Here is a 14,695-nt window from a genome sequence, read left to right on the forward strand (position 1 = left end):
AGGCTTGAAGCCAGATTGAAATGGATCCAGCTAAGGGAATGAAAGGGATCTAGTTAAGGGATTGAAATGGATCTAGTTAGGGAACTCATCAGGAATCACCTGGAGGTGAATCACCATCAAATGGACCTTGCACAAAAACTTAATATTGGAGTATGGCCAGAAATTATCAAATACTAGGTTCCAGGGATAGCCTTTTCAGCACAGGTCTCACCGATGCTTCTTTTAGGCAGACTGCAACCTTGTCCTGTTGCAAAAAGCCATTCAGCATTGCCCTTACCTACTTGATCAGCTCCCACCCCAACCATTTTTTGAGCCAAAAATGGTAAGATTAGACACAGGAAGAGTCTCACCTTTCCAAGAATACTGGCCATTTTCAGGCAGTACAAAAGGGTAGAGATGCAGAGGGTAAAATGGTACAGAAGTTGTTGTTGTGTGCCTTCAAGTCATTCTGACTCATTGCGACCCTAAAGAAAACTTATGACAAGATTTTCTGGGTCTATGAGTGTGTGACTCGCCCAAGGTCACCCCGTGGGTTTCCATGGCTGAGTGGGGAACTGAACCTTCATCTCCAGAGTTGTAGACCAAGGCTCAGACCACTACACTACACTAGCTCTTTGTATTCCCTAACAAATAAAATGAGCTCTGAAATCTCATCAGTCAAAAGCAATGGTACATACAAATACTTTAAATCATACAGAGATGGGCCAGTCACAAAACATATGACAGAACCCTCCAAAGGTGTGGTTGTCCCATCCCCACAAAGAAAGAATGGCCAACATCTGCCATTTTCAGATACAATCCTCACTATGTTCAATGCCATTGCTGAATATGATAATGCGACATTATTTTTTCTTTGAGGAAAAAAGCAGCTAAAGACAAGCTGGGACTGAACTGATTTCCATGTACAGTAATTTAATGTAACACAAACGCTTTCATGAGTAAGCCACAGAAGGAAAGACACCATGATTGTGCCTGCAGCTTCTGAAACATTTGGAACTGATATTCCTTCTTTTCATCACAAGACATATATCAAGAGAGACAGAGACAGACAGACAGAGAGAATGAACCACTGTTTTTATATACACACTAATCCTCTCATCAACTCCACTCTAAACTTCCATTTCACCTTTGAAAACACTTAGTAATGTGGAACACGTCATTCCATATAACATTTCCATAACCCACAGTTGGGTTTGGAATATTAGGACATACACCAAAATAAAGAAAAACAAGTACTTTGGTACTTGGTTTTTGAACCCCTTAAAAAACTGCTAAGATAAGCCTAGGACTCCTACCATATGCCCACCCTCCTCTGCTAGACAGACACATATGCATAGTAACAAATAGACCAAGGAATCTAGGCTGCGCCAAAGAAATAATCCAGTTTGACACCATTTTATCGGCCACGGCTCAATGCTATGGAATTCTGGGATTTGCACTTTTATGAAGCATTTAATCTCTGTCAGATAGCTCTGGTGGTACAACAAACTACAGTTCCTAGAATGCCACAGCATAGAGCCATGGCAGGTAAAGTGGTGTCAGAATGGATTTTTTTCTGCAGTGTGGATGCAGCCCCAAAGGAATATCATATAGATTCCAGAGAAAAGAATCAGAGTTTGGGAAATGTATAGTTTTGAACTACAAGTCTCAGGACATCCGAGAGAGCATGGCTGAATCCTCAGCCAATGGACATATCAGGGGGATCCTGGGAGCTGCAGTCTGAAAAGTAACTTTGCCAAGTTCTGAAGAAAATGTAGCACTTTCTATGCATAAGAGTTGTGAATTACACACATACACACACACACATACACACACATAGGGATGACATAAGGAAACCTATCAGAAAAAGAAATGTAGTTCCAAAACCCAGATTTAAAAAAAAAAAAAGACATATAACATCTTGGAAGCAATTGCTACAAGACACAGTGCTTGTTTGAATGTCCTTGCTGATCCAGAAGTAATGAAGTAGGAGGGAACATGACCCCAGGGCACAAGTCAACAACCTACCATAATGCATACATATGGAGCACAGCAGCCAGCATCTGTCTCATCCTCTCTGTGCAACACAGTGAAAGATGAACGCTAAAATGGTGTGCCAAAAATACAAACTGAGGTTACAATCCTGTGCACAACATAAGCCTCTTAAATCCTATTGACTTAATCATTCTATGAGCAGCACTAGTCTGCAATTTTAATGCACTCTATAGACATCTATCGAAAGGCGCACAGCTCCGCCTGGACAGACATGCTAAGTTTGCAGCATTAAGAACAGCCTTGCCCTGAAATTCTGAGTAGTGAAGAGCTACAAAATTTCTGAGGTTTCTAACTGACCAGTTCCTAACACTTCCACATCCTACACATGTATCCCTGGGGCAGTCAAATACAGCAGAGAATCTATTATGATACAGACCTCCCTGTTTCTGATCATTCTGTTATACTTTATTGGCTGTAAGAAGCTCTGAGAGTTTTTACTCAAGGGCAGAGTATGCATTTTCTAAATGTATAATCAAAGAAACAGGCATGCTTGCAGCCATAAAACCATGCAAGAATTTACTGCTTTATGCAACCAGCCTCTTCCACAACTGGTCCATTAAGTTTGCAGCCCTCTACACACTTCCTTGAGAAGAACTCCCTCTTAACTCCAAGGGAATTACATCTGAGCAGTCATGTACAGGATTATGCTGCAAAGTCCCCTACTATCACACGCACACAACTCTGGCACTGTTTCCACACCACTCTATGCATCTCTTTGTGCAATTTCGTATTTCCCATATGGGCACATTTTGCCATTATTTTCTTTGTTATCACTTGAGAGATCACATTCAAAAATCCTAAAGAAAAATGTGGTTCAGTTCTTTTGGATTAATTCTTGATATACTGTAAGATACTCTAGTTGTATTTTAAGTTTTATGATATTCTGTTTTGTAATTATGGGGCTTAATATTGTAGGTAAATGAACTTTTAAAAAAATACATGTGCAGAAGTGCATTTTGGCATTCATGATCTACCTTCCCTTAAAAATCTTCAGTACATAAGTTGCACAAAATATCTCGCTGAGAAAGTTGCAGACTAAGAGAATGAGGAATTCAGAAGCATGAAAGAAAAAATATTTGGATGAGTAACTGCTGAGTTGAAGAAAACACTGTTTGATGTTTTAAGAAGTGAGGCTGGAGTCTATTTTTATAAGAGAAACATTGGCAGCCTGCTTAAAGAATACCTGCCTGGAGATTTCTGAGATTTATTCAAATTCACTGTTTTCTTCCCAGACAGGCATTTTTAAGCACACAGAAATCATTGTGCTGTGACTGGCTTTTTCTGCTTTGTCAGAGATTTACTTAGAGCATTTTATCCAACCCAATCCTATAATATTCGCATGGGAGGAAATCTCAGTGACTCCAGTTTGAAGTTTCTTCCCAGCAATTATCAGATGGGTAAACAGGATTCAAATAGAATTCATCAGTATTTTTCCCCCATCACCATGTTCAGAAACCTGCAGAAAAACAGCACAGGCTCACCATCTTTCCTCCTGAGTACTCAGATCTCTGAATCCTTTAATATTAGAAGAATACTTACCAGCACAAGCAAATGCACACACCTGCACATATATAGACACATTCATTCACTGTCCATATACCTTTCTTTCATCATCATTTCTCATCAGTGACTGTCGCTGGAACACTCATCACTTTCTCTGAGCTTTAATACAGTTCACATAATAGACAAAGTTGAAAATACTTGCCTCCTTTCCTTCTTTTTCTGAATAGTCTCTTCCATACTTCAAAAAAATTACTTCCAAGAAATATATTTCAGCATGTCAGCTCCTTCACCAAAATTATATTATAGGAGGGAACTTTCAAAAAATGCTTATTTTACAAAAATCAAACTTAATGCTTAAATACTTCACCTTGGAAGATGAGCCCATCATTTCATAAGCGTCAAAAGTGATGTCTGAATTCTTAAGTATGCAAGCAACCCATTTAGTTCAGCGAGACTTACTCTCACATAAGTGTTGACAGGGTTACAAGAGGTAAGATCCTTGGAAATCAATGTGATTTATTACCAAAAAGTCATTTTTAAAGTTGGGGAGTCAGTACGCTTAGAATCATGGCTGCACAAACTCAAGCCAACCCCGCATATGTAGAAGTACGGTACAACTGAGCCAGCAATCCTACAAGCGCTTGCCTGAGTAAACCTAAAACAGTTCAGCAAAACTTACTTTCTCATAGACATGTGTGGGACTTCATTGTGAGTTAGACAGGGCACACACTAGATAAGCATACCTAAGCCTGCAACCTTATAATACAATACTATACATATATACGCAGAAGAAAGTCCAATGAATTCAACTGAGCTTACTCCTAGGAAAGTGTGAATAGGTTGCAAACCTATTCATAGTTCACCTAGGAGTAAAGTCTCATTGGGACTAGCCATGCCAGCTGTACACCAGGATTTATGAGAACCCTATTTTTTTTTTTTTGTTTTAAAATAAAACAATAATCTTCATACTATTAAAAAAAGAAGGGAATCAACCAGCATTTCTTAACTTGGTACACAGCAGATGTGTTGGGTTACAGCTCCCGCCATTCACATCCAGGGTGGAGATGATGGGGAGTCCTGGCTTAACACATCTGAAAAGGACTTGCTCAGAGAAGCAATAGCTCATCAGTCTTCACTGAACAACACTTTTCTTCATAGTATGATCTTCCAGAAATTATCGGAGGGGAAAATGGTTGCAAAGTGGAATGCAAGGATGACCTGGCTGACCCCAACAATAACGGTTTTTCAATAGCTGACCAAACCAAAAGGTTAAGCAAGTAGGCAGAACAGTGAAATCTATTTACTCTTTGAAAGGCCAGAGCAGAAAAGAGAAAATCAAAAGGGCGACGCAGGATTAATGTGCGAGGAATAACTCCAGAGGCAAGACTACCATCCCTATATAAACAAACAAACATGTTAAAATATGAAAACCATAAAAGGAAAACAACGGCTCCGTCAAAAGAAAGTCATCACCAGGGTTTTGTTAAAAAATGAAACGATTCAATCAATGCCGTTTCCTCTTACCCAGCCTAACCTCCCCATCCAGAAAGACAAATGCAATGAGCACCGGAGATGAGCATCCTTAAGAACATTTCTTGTTCTTCACCAAGAGGCTACCCAAGTTCCTCTCCAGCTTCTGTGAAATAAATAGCTTAAAAGAGCTCTCAGAGGCACATACCCAGGAGCAGCCCAAGAGGGAGGTCCCTGAAGAGGAGCAGACTCCTAGTTACCTAACCAACCTGGGCTATCCTTGACACTACGACTCAGGGGTAAATCCATCATCCTGACAGTCGGCTGCTGCCTTAAATTGAGGAGACCACGTGCCCCCCCCCCCCTTCTATGAACACACACACAGAGCCTGCTGCGTCCGCACTGGAGGAATAACCCTGTTTGACACCACGTTAATGGCCACGGCTCAAGGCTATGGCCATTAAAGTGGTGTCAAACTGGGTTATTTCTCCAGTGTGGCTGCACAAACCCCTTACATGGGGGGCAGGGGAATAACCATACACACACTAGCAAGCACAACTAACAGGGGCTAGGAAGATAATGAGAGGTATATATGTTGGAGAGAGAGAGAGAGAGAGCACTAGTTGGGATCCCTCCACAGAGTATTTTAGTACACACAGGTGTAGGTGACTTCAGCCTCCCTTGAGCCAGAGAACAGAGTCAAAGCAGTGCCAAACCGGGTTATTTCTCCAGTGTGGATGCAGCTACAGTGTTTCTTTTAACTCTCGGGATGCCGCTCTGAGTCCCAGTTCTGGGGAAGGAGCGGGATACAAAGACATCTGATAGTAACAAGAAGACTCCTACTCCTGCTGCTGCTACTCCGATCCCGTGCTCCGAGGTTACTTTGTCTCCAGGGCAAGGAGGCTTCGAGGCAGCCCTGGCGCCAAGAGGGAGCCCAGCGGAGCCCCAGACAAACTTCTCGGCCGCGTTTCGGGGGGGGGGGGGGCTTGGAGGGCTGGCCGAGGCAAAGATCCCAAGAAGGGGGAAAAAAGGACTTTGGAGACAGTCCCTTTCGGGGCAGAGGGAGAGGGCGGCGATGGGGGAGCCTCGGATCTTCCCGGGGAAGGCTCATCCCAACTAGTCCTAAGGAAAGGCGCCCTCACAGCCACACATGGCCCCCAAAAGAGGCAGGGAAGCGAAGGCGGGGGAAGCCCCCCTCCCTCCCTCCCTCCAAGGGCCCACCTTCCCGGGCTTCTCTGGCCCAGCTTTGCCCCGTGGCCGCTTCCCCGGGAGGCCGAGAGAGTGTCACCTGCCGCCCTCCCCGAAGGAGGCTGAGGGGACCCCCCCCCCCCCAGGCATCCCAAGCAGCCCTCGGCGTCGTTTCCTGGCCCGAAAGCCGGGAGCCCTCTCCGGGGCTCGTCCTTGGCAAGAGGGGCTCCGGGGGAGCTCCGCGCCCATTGCCTCCTCTGAGGCTGAGAGAGTGTGACTTGCCCCCTTCCCCAGTTCAGAGGGAAAAGGCTCCTGGCCGCTTCCTCCCCAAACGGAGGGCGAGCCCCTGCTGCTGCTGCCATCCAGATGTGTGCCTTGTCCATCCCAAGCCCAAGTTGGCATCCTGCGCCAGGCGAGGCAAGAGGCTGGGTCTGGAGGGAGGCGGAGGCGGCGGCAGTACTCACCGGGCTGCCCGGGGCCTCTTCTCTCTGGGTCTCGGAGGGGAGCTGGCGGTGGCCCTCCCGCCCCATGGCCCGCCCGGCGCCACTCCTGCTCTCCTCCTCTCTTGTTGCGCCAGAAAGAGCCGCCCGCGGGGCGTTGCGCTTCGGAGGAGGAGGAGGAGGAGGAGGAGGAAGGCTGCTCCACAGCGCCGCCCCGCGACCCAGGACAGACTGGCAGCCGGCCAAGAGGGAGCCCCTCAGGATGGAAAGGGATTTAGCCCCAGGACTTGGCGGGAAGCAGGGGAAGGCAGGGGCAGGGCAGGCCTTGAGGGGGGCACTCCTGGCCCAGAGGGAAACCCCACAATGATGATGGTTAAATCCCCATCATTCTCTCTTGGGCAGGTATCCCCCGTGTTTCCCTATGGGCAAGTAAGCCCCACTTATTCCTGAATGGTTCTCTAGGGGCAAGTCTGGTTTCTCTAGGGGCAAGTGCTGTCATTTGTTTCAGTACATCCCGGATCAAGGGAGACGAATGGCTTCTTGAGCAACTAAACCCCCAAACACCTCCTAGACCACTCCAACAGGAAAGGAGAAAGCCTGAAAGGAAGCAAAGTTGGGCTGCCAGCCCCGAAAAACACCCAAATCAAGACCCAGCAAATGCAGATAGAAACCCAGCAGGGCCAGGGGGGATTTCCCAGCAGAGAGTGGGTTGCTAATGAAATAGGGCCACATATCCTCCTCCCCCCCCCCCCCAGGCCTTGCCATTCAACAGCAGACCAACACAGAGAGCATACATTAAAATACAATAAAATCAACAAAACAGAGGATGAGGTGAGATGTGCTGGGCCTGGAAATCACTTCCTCTCAACCAAGGGTCACATAGTGTGTGTATACACACACACACACACACCCCACTCACTTTCCTGGCAGCATTCTCTGAAGATGCCAGCTACAGATGCCGGCAAAACATCAGAAATAAACCCTTCTAGAACGCAGCCTCATAGCCCGGAAAACCCACAAAAAATAGGAATGCCGGCCATGAAAGCCTTTGACTTCACATTACACTAGATTTCTCTTTCCCACTCCCACCCCACACAGACACCCCAAACACACAGCTATGTCATAACATATGTGTTGTGGGACTGCACTTCCCAGCGTTTCTTGCCTTTGGATGAGGTCACTGGCAGTTGCACTCCAACCACATCTGGACTAAGAGAGAGTGGTGGAGTCTCCTTCCTTGGGGGTCTTTAAGCAGAGGTTGGGGGTGCTTTGATTGTGAGTTTCTGCATGGCAGAATGGGGTTGGACTGGATGGCCCTTGTGGTCTTTTCCTGCTCTTCTGTGATTCTATGATGCTGCTTTGCTTCCAAGACCAGACAGAAGACTGGGAGCCCTGGGTAGACTGAAGTGGACACATGGAAATCAATGGGATCTGCATGAGTGATAACTTATGAGACTCATTCATTTTACTGCATGCAGTGAGCTCTTACAGCTCTTACTGTCAAGAAGTACTTCCTAAAGTTGAAATGGAATCTCTTTTCCTGTAGCTTGCATCCATTGTTCCGGGTCTGTTCTCTGGAGCAGCAGAAAACAAGCTTGCTCCATCCTCAATATGACGTCCCTTCAAATATTTAAACAGGGCTGTCGTTTCATAAAATCATAGAATCATAGAGTTGGAAGAGACCGCAAGGGCCATCCAGTCCAACCCCCTGCCATGCAGGAAATCCAAATCAAAGCATCCCCGACAGATCGCCATCCAGCCTCTGCTTGAAGACCTCCAGGGAAAGAGACTCCACTACACTCCAAGGAAGTGTGTTCCACTGTCAAACAGCCCTTACTATCAGGAAGTTCTTCCTAATGTTGAGGTGGAATCTCTTTTCCTTCAGCTTGCATCCATTGTTCCAAGTCTTGTTCTCTGGAGCAGCAGAAAACAAGCTTGCTCCCTCCTCAATGTGACATCCCTTCAAGTATTTAAACAGGGCTATCATATCACCTCTTAACCTTCTCTTCTCCAGGCTAAACATCCCCAGCTCCCTGAGTCGTTCCTCATAGGGCATGGTTTCCAGACCCTTCACCATTTTAGTCGCCCTCCTTTGGACACGCTCCAGTTTCTCAATGTCCTTTTTGAATTGTAGTGCCCAGAACTGGACACAATATTCCAGGTGGGGCCTGACCAAAGCAGAATACAGTGGCACTATTACTTCTCTTGATCTAGACACTATACTTGATCTAGACACTATCACTTCTTAACCTTTTCTTATCCAGGCTGAACATCCCCAGCTCCCTAAGCCACCATGGCTAACTTGGATGGGAGACCACCAATGATCACCAGGTGCTGCAGCCTATATTTCAAAAAAAGGAACTGACAAAACCACCTCTAAATATTTCTTGCCTAAGAAAACTTTATGAAATGCATGGGATCTGGGTCACCATAAGTTGACAGATGACTTGAAGGCAAATTGGCACACAACTGGTTTGCCTTTTCTTTGAGCTAGATGATTTCATTTCATGCCCTTCAAAGTGATCATTCTTGAGGGGGCTCAGCTACATAGGATTGTTGGTGGTCCACTTTGCCTGATCATTTAGGCCAGGGGGGCCCAGCTCACCAGCCGAGTCTTGGAGGAGGTGGCTTGACCACTCTGCCATCTGTTCTGGAGCCCCTGAGGGCAATCACTTGCCAGAGGCAGATTCAGGGCTAGCTGTGTTGGCCATACAGCAAAGTACAATAACAACCCAAACCCAAAAAACATTGATACCTATATTCAACTAACCAAAATGCACAAAATACATAATGCAAGCTTTTGAAGCTCTACTGGCTTCATCAAGCAAAGGTGTTAAAAATCTTTGTCTGATGAAGAACCATATTGGACCATATTCCAGTCCAATCCACACTGCAGAGATAATCTATATCAAGACAGCTTTAATTGTGCTAGTGAATCATAATAATTGTAGTTTGTTATGTCAGAGCTCTCTGACAGAGGAGGTTAAATGTTTCACAAAACTACAGTCCCCAGGATTCCGTAGCATTGAGCCAGGGAAGTTAAAGTAGTCTCAAACTGGATTATTTGTGCAGTGTGTTTTGGACCTCCCTTACAGTTCAGACTAAAAACCTGGAATGGACTCACTGCCCCACTGACATTGGAGCCACTACCTCTCTGCACCCCATCTGGATTACAGAGACAGATAAATGAAGTAATAGTATTCTGGGGTGGGAGATCATGCTACTTTTCTGTATTCTCTTTTCTACAAAAAGGAATCTTCTTGTGAATTCTGTGTAAAAACCTGGCATTACTATAGAAAAATGTTTCAACTGATCCCTTACCCTCTGTGCTGGTTTCTCTTTTGATGGAGACCTCAATGTGGAAAAGAAAGCATTAGGAAACATGATCCCCTACCAGGCGTCTGAAGTGATACAACCCATTCTGACCCACATTTCTTCTTCATAGATTGGACCTCCTCTCTGTTCAGTCACCCTGGTCTGGTATTAAGAGAAGAGTTCTGTGGCAGATGGTTGTGACCCATTTAGTGCTAGCCAAATTCTCTACCTGTCCCTTTCTGTCCAATTTATTGATTTTTATCATTTTTTATCAAACAGGCTAACATCATCCATTTACATTAGCTTTAAAGAGTAATGATATATATTTCATTTCCACACATGTGGAAATGTCCAGTTTATTTATATTTGTGCAGATGGTTGTAGACTTGAGCAGTGCAATGACAGCCAAGCCAGAGGGGGAGAATCTGCAGCCCTCCACACTTTGATGAATTACAGTTCCCATTATCCTTTACTATTGGCCATGTAGGCTGGAGCTAATGGGAGCTACTATCCAAAAACATCTAGAGGGCCACGATGTTTTAGCCCTGAAGTAAACAGCTGTTATTTTATTGCTATAAGTGTTTTTATAGTTGTGTTTTTTTCTCTCACTCAAGGAGTCAGTATAATGCCCAATTTTTTTCTGTTACGACTTCTGGTCAGTGCAAAATAGAACTGCTACTGCTAATATTACTACCAGCCTTTCATAGGGGGCTCCATTCCAGCAATTAGCAGGTGCTTCGGTTGCTTGCCAGAGATCTGCCTGACCAATTATATCCCCCAACTGAGCTACAGACACACTGTAGGAACTCTAGTCAAGTACCATATTTCAGCATATTTCCCTGAATGATCTTGCAAGGATCATGCAAAACACGGAATGTGACTAACAGCTGCAGGATTGTGTCTGTGACTTTCTGGCAGCTGCATGCTGGATGCCCCTCTGCTCCTTGTCTCTGTACAAACTGAATCCTTCCCACGTGGGCAATAACAACCCTGTTCCTTCCTTCCTCATAATCATAGTGTAACACATTGCCTTGCTGTTGCTGTGTGCCTTCAAGTCATTTCTGACTTGGCCATCCTAAGGTGAACCTATCATGGGGTTTTCGTAGCAAGATTTGTTCAGAGGAGGTTTGCCTTTGCCTTCCTCAGGGGCTGAGAGAATGTGACTTGCCTGAGGTCACCCACTGGGTTTACATGGCTGAGCTGGGATTTGAATCCTGGTCACCAGAGTCATAGTCCAGCTCTGAAACCACAACACCACACTAACTCACAACTCATAGTGAGGAGTAGACATTTTCCCAGATCTCCATGCAAACCTAAGGCTGCCTCTTTTACAGGAGCAAATGGCCCATAAGACAGAAAAGTGCAAATCCTGCTGTTAGAGAGAAGGAAGAGGGAGCTGTTAACACTGACAGACACACTTGTTTCTTCATCTATATGATGACTGACCTCAGCTGTTGGATGCAATTTGGTGCAGGGGATTTGCATATTAATGGGAAGGAGTACTCTGGTCAGATGCTCTAAGGAAGAAGTGATTTGGGCAGTGAGAGAGATGGGAAGGACAGACAGACTGCCTGCCTCCTTAAGGGTCTTCCAAAGCTGCAGCCATACACACAGCAAGCACATTTCTTCCTGCCTTGGCTGTTTAAGTGGAAAGGAAGACAAACTGCACTTAGAGATAAGGCAGGCATGAGTATACAAACAGCCTGTAGCTTGTAACAGAGCAGGCTGAGGGAGCACAGTCTTATGAATAAGAAAAGACCTGGTTTCAGAAGGTGTAAAACAGAGGCACTTGGTGTCCTCAGAATACCAAGGACACAGTTTGCTGTCACCCAGGCCAATTGCTGTCCACAGCAAACCCCTTTAAATGGGGGTTTTGTCCTTCTTCTTCCTCTTGTTTTCTTCATCTTGTTGTTGCTGTTGCTGTAAGGCAAACCTATCATGAGGTTTACTTGGCAAGATTTGTTCAGAGGACTTTTGCCATTGCCTGATGATCTGTGGACCAGTGTCGGTCTGCAAGCCAAAGATTGCTGGTCTGTGGCAAGTTTCCAGAAAAGAAAACAGTTATTGTAGACTATGGGCACAAATATGTCCTTGGTCCCTAGGAAACCCTGTAGTCCTTCCCACATTGGATAGGTTAAGAAGCACTGCTCTAGAGAGGCAAATTGGTGGAGACACCATTCATGCAGCAGAGTATTGTGGAAAGCTAAAGAGCATGCGTAGGGTCCCTGGTACAGATTAGGAGACTGAGGCCTCATTCACACTACGATTTAACCCTTGTGGAAACCGGGTTCAAGGGGGAGTCATTCATACTCACACTGATTACACCCGGTGCAATTTGGGGAGGGAGAGACAAAGCCCACTTAAGCTGGGTCTTTAGGATGGGATATGTGTGTCCAGCATGCCTTTTAAAAAGAGCCATGCTTTTTTGAAGGAGCAGCAAATGGGAACGCGATGTTGAACGAGCGCTCAGGAGGGAGGGCTTATGTGCTGAGGGTTGAGACATACCCATCCCAAAGTTCTTGGCTTCCCTGCAAAGTGCCATTCTGGGGTGAAAAAGCCGGCTCTATAAATGTGGTTGGTATGTTGTCACCTGCCTCCATTTCTCTCAGGTTAGCATCAGAAGGGGTTCAGATTCAATTTTCTCATGCCTCGGAGAGCAGTCCCTTTAAACCGCTGCCTGGCTTTTCCCCTCTTGTCCTGTTTACTTCATCCGCACCACCAATGGCAGATTCCCAGAGCGCTTGAAAGTCAGGGTGGGGGTTTCTCTTGGGATCATGATGAGATGGTGGATTTTTTTAAAAAATATTTTTTGACAGCTTATGCACACTTTTGCTTTTGTCTGGTTGCCAATGGGGATTTGGATGTTTTGCCACTGCTCTCTGTGTTGTTTGCTTTCTTTCCGACTTTTGGTGACCCTAGAGCCACCCTATCATGGGGTTTTCTTGGCAAGGATTCTTCAGAGGGGGGTTGCAATTGCCATCCTCTGAGGCTGAGATAGTGTGACTCCCCCAAGGCGAACCTATCACAGGACTTTCTCAGCAAGGTTTCTTCATAGGAGCTCACCAAATCCATCCTCTGAGGCTGACAGAGAGGGGAATTTCTCCAAGGCAAAGCTATCACGGGGTTTCTTGGCAAGGGTTCTTCAGAGGGGCTTTCCACTGGCATTCTCCAAGGTGGTGAAGGGTACGACATCAATTTACACACCAGAAGTCATTATTGTAGTTTGCACACTTTACAATTTCTCTATACTATACAACATGGGAATGCAGTTTAATGTTGAACTAGACCAGAAAAACATCAGTGACAATTGACAATTAAAAAAAAAGAGAACGATCAAAATAGAGGCTCCATTTTAAACCGATACAAATGGTAATGTGGATGTCAACAGGTTTAAATTGCCATGGAGAGATTTGATCAGGGTAAATGTAGTGGGAACTTTGATTCAGTATTGCATCATCGAATCTCCCTGGATCTACTCGGTAAAAAACGTGAGTGTGAATGGGCCCTGAGACAATGTAAAAAAAAAAAAACCCTCCCAAGATCCAGACTGACTTTTCTTTTCTGTTCTGTTCCTTTAGTGGCCAAGCAAAAGCTGATGGGAAGCCGACAAATAGGAGAAAATGGTGTCTCATGCTCCCCAGCAAGTACTGGTATATCAGAGCCATACCGTCACAGATTGGGACTAATTACATTCATAGTGTCAGATCTACTTTGGTCCTGTGTGTGAATCCAGCAAAGAGGAAAGCCTCTTGTTAGCCACTTAAAACCCTTTCCTAAACTGTAGATGTTATTATTATTGTCGTGTGAGATGACTATTCTCTGCCTTTGATCAGTGTGATCATCAGACATTTTCAGGCAATAATGTTTATTTGAATGTTTTGGTTCAAGGCCAAATGCCATCCTCCCCTCCATTTCTTCCACTTTTGAATGCTCTTTTTTTAATTGTTTTGCCTTTGTTACCCAGTTCACAGTGTTGATACACAACCTGTTCTCATTATTTATCCCTATTACAGAAGACTGAACGTTCTGAATCCATGGATCTGGCCACACACCCTCACTGTTTCTAGAATGGGCATGGATATTATATGTCCTTCCATATTTTAAAAAAGAAAAGAAAGGAACATGGATGTAGTGCTGCTGGCCACACAATTCAGTGCTGTCAGCTTTATAGCAGAAGATGAACTGGCTATACTGTTTATCTGAGCTTTTTAAATGGACAGTTCAGCAAAGTCAGCCTGTAAAAAGCCTTCTCCATAGACCCATCAGCCTCCACCAACTCATCAGAATTTAGGTATAGGTTTGTCTTTATCTACATTCAGCCTTGGCTACTGACCTTTGCAGAACAAATCACTTGTTAAAATATATAAGGAGGGGGGGGTGTCTTTCAGCACTGTTTTGCTGTAGCTCTTCTGCTAAGAATATTTTTTTTGCTGGATTGTCAAATATCAGATTGTAGGTAGTATGTCACTAATATATTAAGTTGAATATGATTTGAATTTTATTATTATTGTTTGAAGAACACTACTGTCTTCTTCTACCCTGCATTTCACCCCATTTTTCTATTGCTTTTATTGTTTTGTACTTTGGTTTTGAAGAAGTCATGTTTTCCCCTCAGGTTCTACTTTGTAGTAATTTATGATTATTGTGTACCAGATGGAGTCAAAACACTTTTTGTTTTTGAAGTCAATGAAGCAAGCAATTTTTTTCTTCTCCATTTTTGAATCTTACAGATTTGTTAATTGGCG

General features: G+C 44.7%; 1 protein-coding gene across 1 annotated transcript in view; it reads right to left on the reverse strand.

Moving 5' to 3' along the window:
- Window positions 1-6,720, reverse strand: part of THSD7B (thrombospondin type 1 domain containing 7B) — a 597,991-nt gene extending 591,271 nt beyond the window's left edge. The window contains exon 1 of the mRNA XM_089520110.1: window positions 6,660-6,720. The gene's annotated coding sequence lies outside the window, so the exon portion shown is untranslated. The remainder of the gene's footprint in view (window positions 1-6,659) is intronic.
- Window positions 6,721-14,695: the final 7,975 nt, after the last annotated feature.

This window comes from Sceloporus occidentalis, unplaced genomic scaffold, assembly GCF_023333645.1.
Source record: "Sceloporus occidentalis isolate IW3139 unplaced genomic scaffold, rSceOcc1.0.p SCAF_4, whole genome shotgun sequence".
NCBI classification, from domain to species: domain Eukaryota; kingdom Metazoa; phylum Chordata; class Lepidosauria; order Squamata; family Phrynosomatidae; genus Sceloporus; species Sceloporus occidentalis.